At 34.6% G+C, this 5,702-nt stretch overlaps 1 pseudogene across 1 annotated transcript; it reads left to right on the top strand.

Moving 5' to 3' along the window:
- Positions 1–1,137: 1,137 nt before the first annotated feature.
- LOC308420899 (large ribosomal subunit protein eL15-like) lies at positions 1,138–1,711 on the top strand (annotated as a pseudogene). The gene has a single exon. The product of its transcript is annotated as a large ribosomal subunit protein eL15-like (transcript).
- The last annotated feature ends 3,991 nt before the right edge of the window (positions 1,712–5,702 follow it).

The following is a 5,702-nucleotide window of genomic DNA, read 5'->3' as shown; positions in this document are numbered from 1 at the left end:
CAAATATGCAGAAAAGAAAATAATTTTAACATAGATGAATATGATGAGAAATTAATACACTATATTAGAAAAAATAATGAGAAATTGGGGGTTGGCAGATTATTGATTATTTGAACATTCTTACTTTATAAAATAATTAAACCCATAAATTGTACCATCAGATAGAGGCACAAAGGGAAATAAGACTGACATCAAACCATTCTTTATCTTGTGAATCTATAATCAGAATCTACTTTACCATACAGTCCTTTCTTGTGCTCCTGGATTTGTCTATAGCAGGAGGCTGATGTGACTCCCTATCTATAGTGGGATAACAATTTAAGAAAGTGCTTTGTGTGTTACCATATGACAGAAAAGTATTTTAAATGGAATCTGCAGGAAAAGCAGCACTGTGCTGTGCCTCATCACTAGAGCTCAGCATCACGATGCCCTAAGTTCAACATCTGAGGAAATCTTTATTCTTTGTTTCTGTGCTGCTGTGTCCAACATCAAATTTCTGATCCTCCTGTGGCTCAATTAGCTATGTATTTTATATGGCTACTGGTGGTGTGTTTTGTTCTTTTTTATATTGATATCTTTAGAGGGACATTAGAAATTAACTTTTGGAGGAACAGTTTGATTTCTCAAGAAAATTTTGTTTAGAATGTACTCCTATTTTGTATTTCAAAACCATGAAAATGTTATCATGCAGTCAAAATGGGATTTTTGAGCACATTAAATGTTCAACCATGTTATAGTATGTTAAGGACGTAAACTTTAGAGGGTTTTTTTTTTTTTCTAAATTGGTACCATTACATTTAATAGGACATATGTTTTCTAATAAAATGATATTATTATTATTATTCTCAGAATAGGATTATTTCCAGATAAAAATAACTTGTTTTCATATAAATTATAATAAAATGATCCTCAATAATGGACTTTTATATAAATGTATTTGTAACATTCAATAGAAGAACTGTTATGCTGTTTCAAATATTCATTTAAGATTTGAGTTAAACAAAATATTTTTAATTGAGCTATTGTGTAATATCTATAATGACATGGTAAAATACAAAGTGACTAAGCACTAAAGAGCATGGAATTAAATGACTTAGAACCTCCTTTCCTCTAGTGGCAGCCATCAGGTGATCCAAGATGGGTGCATACAAGTATATCCAGGAGCTCTGAAGGAAGAAGCAGTCCGAAGCGATGTGCTTTCTTCTGAGGGTCCGCTGCCGGCAACACTGAAAGCTCTCCAAGTTGCACAGGGCTCCCTGCCCCACCCGGCCTGATAGAGCACAAAGGCTGGGGTACAAGGCTAAGCAAGGTTAGGTCATTTACAGGATTCCTGTCCCCAGGTGGTGGTCGCAAACAGCTAGTTCCTAAGGTTGCAAGTTATGGCAAGCCTGCCCCCCACCAGCTGAAACTTGCCCAAGCGCCATTGTGGGCTTTGTGAGTCCTGAATTCCTACTGGGTTGTTGAAGATTCCACATACAAATTTTTTGAGGTTAACCTCATTGATTCATTCCATAAAGCTATCAGAAGAAATCCTGACACCCAGTGGGTCACCAAACCAGTTCACAAGCACAGAGAGATATGTAGGCTGACATCTGCTGGCCACAAGAGTCATGGCGTTGGAAAGGGTCACAAGTTCCACCACACTATTGGTGGATCATGCCTTATAGCCTGGAGAAGGCGCAATACACTCCAGTTTCACCGTTACCACTAATACACGTAATATTTATAAAATTCATATCTTATAAACAATTTAGGACAGTAAAAACTTAAAAAATGACTTACAGAGGTGCAAATATCCTATTTTATAGGTAAAAGAAATAAAATAAATAAATAAAAAGAAAAGGAAAGGACAAGGTATGACTGCTCCTAGGTATGGTGCAGGAGAAAGTTTACTATAGTTATATGGGAGAGCACAGCCAGAAGCAGAGACATCTGGCAGAATACAGTATCTAGGACCACGCTGATTTAGGCCATGTGGTAAATTGGAGAGAGGGGGAACCAGGCATAATAGCCAGAATCCAATGATAAAAGGAGTGGGTGACTAAATCACTGGATTATTTATGTAATAACCTGGGGATAGGACATCCCAGCTCCTGGGCTGAAGAATTCAGGGTAGAAAGCATAGCATACTAGCCATAAATATCTCCATAATTACTACTGATACCAGGTTTATATTTAGTATACACAAATAAATTAATACTTGGACATTTCAACTTATTGTGATTTTAGTCAAGGATATAATTACTCATGTCATATGTACCCTACCAGATATATACGAATTGAGGGATTCTGGGAGAACTTCATGGCCACTTCTGTTTTGATATGTTAAGTGAGAACCTTAGCCCTTTGTCTTGGGCTTGAAGTTTAACAATTAGGCAGCTGTTAATACTAATCTTTACTGGTGCCTACACTATTTTCCTAGATCAAGATAAATAGTATTTTTTTTTATTTTATACCTATTGATATATAATTCACTATCTTTTTAGAAATTACATATGCTTAAAAACTAAATGTAATGTTTGTAGTTCTTAAAAATGGTAAGAAGAGTACTATTAAATATAGTGGAATATGTGAATTTCAGACCAGACAGCATTTCCACAGCAGTTACACTGCCTCATTTATAATGTAGTAAAATAAAAGTATTTAATTGCTATATTCTCTTATAAACTTAAAAGGAACTGGCTATAAAAATTATGTGTAATCAATATAAAGGCAGCTATAAAAGTCTCCACATATGGTGCCTTGCAATTTAATTATATCTTCATAATTACTACTGATACCAGGTTTATATTTAGAATACACAAATAAATTAATACTTGGACATTTCAACTTATTGTGATTTTAGTCAAGGATATAATTACTCATGTCAGCATGTTTGAGTAAATTCATTTATCTTTGAATAAGTAAGGTAGTTATTACTTTTCTGATATGACATTTAGAAACTCATATTTGCTCTCTCACCAGAAGCACATTTTAGAAATCATCTGTGCACATTTTTTAAATGAATTAATAAAAATGAAGTACGAAATATGGTTTGTGTGAATGATCATTATTAGTGTGCATTTGTATTGAGAAGTCATGTTGCATGCAACTTCAATCTATGTGATGTTTTATCTAATAATTATATGTCACACAACCTGGGAGTTAATTATAAGCATATATGCTTTTGAGAGAATTTGATATGGCAATCTCACTTACTTTACATACTCCAATTCAGAGTGATTAATTAACTTTAATTCCTTTACCTGAAAAAAACAGCATGCTTACACAATGATTTGAGGGAAAAGTCACCTACAAGGATGCTCTCAAAACTCTATTAACTGCTTAAGTGCTTGTTTATATTGTACATAATTTATCATTGTTTGTTAGTTTGTTAATTTCGTTGTTAGTAAAGAATTTCCTGGTTATCAGTTTGGTATCAAGCACATTAGGTAGATAGAAAATTATTGAATTTCTTCCTCCATAAGTCTATGGTGACAGAATTGTACCACCACACCTAACTCATACTGACAAAATATCATACTGTGAATATTCTTATGAGAACATAAAAAAAAAAACCCTGTTGATATCTGTATGCAAGTGAGTGCAGGCTAAACCCAAGGCAAGGCCTGTGATTGATCAGTGAAAAAGATCTCAGGGGAACAATCATTGGACAAGGAGTAGGTAGGACTTCCGGGTCAGAGAGAGGAAAATGAAGACCAGGAGAAGGAGAGTTTCCTTTTTAAATGGGGAGGAGATGGAGACAACATGTAGGTAGAGGAGGCATCCAGTTCACGTGGCAGGTCCGTTGCTACCAGAATATTTTGTAATTTATGCATATTTACATGACAGTCTGACTTATCTAGGTGGGTAGTTTGGATCAACATAAATGGGCCCTGAGTTTATTGTGTGGATGTTTTGTGGAGTGAGAATTTAGTGATATAAACCTGATTGGTAAATTACAAGCTTCTGATTTTACTGGGTTGCTGGGAATGTAAGTTTCCTTTTTCTAATATTTACTGCAACAAAACTCTGACATCCAACTCTGTGACAAGCTTTGTTTCTGCAGCTCATATCACTCTTTGATGTAAGTCACTGTCATTGACCACATTTGTAAATAGATGTAGTACCAATCAAACAGGTGACAGGGCAGGTAAATTGTGAGAAAATAGTATTCATTAGGAAACCATCTACCTGTCATGCTCAGTTAATCCTTTTAGCTATTTCATATTTGTATGTTCAATTGTAGAATAAAAATGTCACTTGATATCAGACATATTTTTGTTATTTCAAAGACTCAAATACATTTTAAATTAATGAAATATATTTTAGATAGTAAACAAATATAAAATAAACTTTGATTTCTATATTTTGTTGAGTTCAAACTAATAATTCAGTTTGTAATTAGGCTTTAAGATCAGTAGGCATCGTAATTATCAATACTTGCTACTGATTAACATTAAATAAATTAAGCATAATTACAATATTAATATTGGGATAAAAAAGGGTAGGTATATCTTTAAAGCATTTGCTGCTGTGAATGTAATTTACCCCCATGTATTGTTTTATGTGTTTTGCTAATACAAATTTAATTTTTTTTCACTTCTTTTTAAGAAGAGTTTCCCTTACCTAACATTTCTTTCATTCTATGAATACATTTTAGCTACTCTTTCATGTCATCTCTATTTACAAATATTATAATGGCATTATATGTGCAACAGAGATTGTAATTATTATTCATTCATTATTTACAGCAAAGTTACTAGTAGAATCATGGACTTCTGGGGGTTAAATTTATCATCTTCTAAATTATCTATTTCTTTCCAAAGCCTTATATTTCCTACTGAAGACTTACCAAATGTTCAGTGTTTTGTCCAGAGACAGAAACAAAGATACAGCTACATTGGTGGTCTTTATGGGTACTTCCCCTCTGAAATATAGGAATCCCATGGGAAGGGGGAAAGAAAGATTGTAAGATGAGAAGAGGATGTAGGGCTCCAGAAGAATGTTCTACTGTGTAAACTGAGCAAGACACATGTCGGTTACCAGAGAGTGAAGCAGCAAACACCAGGCCTCCTCGTGTGTGCACCAGGTCCACTGTGTATAAGTCATGGTCATTATTACCTTGGAGTTTCTGTAGGAGTCCTGAGAGTTGCTTTACCTCATACTCTTATGTTTGCTTTTGGGACTCCAGATTTCCTATTGTAGTAACTTCTCAAGCCTGGATATGAGGGCCTTTGCCTTGTTATATTATTTCTTGTTTTGTTCTGTTTGGCTATTGTCTCTTGGAGTGGTGATTTTATTAGAAAAGTGTAAGAATGAAGAGGGGGGAGAGGAGAGTTGAGGGAGGACTAAGAGGAGTGGAGGGGGCAAAATTGTATTTGAAATATATGAGAGAAGGTTCTATTTTCAATATAAAGTTAAACAAATAGAGTGAATTTCTTCAATGATTACTTCCAAGTCATATCAAATATTGCCTTTTAATATTCAATATTTTTTATGTCTTAGCTATATGATCATAGTGTGTAGTGTTGAGTTTTGGCACCATGAAGAGAGCTTATATGAGGTTACTGGTGAAGCCTAGTTGCAACAGATGACCCCAGCATACTGGAGATGGTACTACCATTGCCTGACCATCAGAAGGAGCAGTAGAATACAGTTAACTAAAGCCTAGAGTGTTAGAGAGGACAGAGCTTGAGGAGTGACCCGAGCCTTTTGGAGAA

The sequence above is a fragment of the Micromys minutus genome (genome assembly GCF_963924665.1).
Source record: "Micromys minutus genome assembly, chromosome: 5".
In the NCBI taxonomy this organism is placed as follows: domain Eukaryota; kingdom Metazoa; phylum Chordata; class Mammalia; order Rodentia; family Muridae; genus Micromys; species Micromys minutus.
The sequence above is the reverse complement of the archived record's forward strand: the minus strand, read 5'-3'. Positions and strand labels throughout refer to the sequence as shown.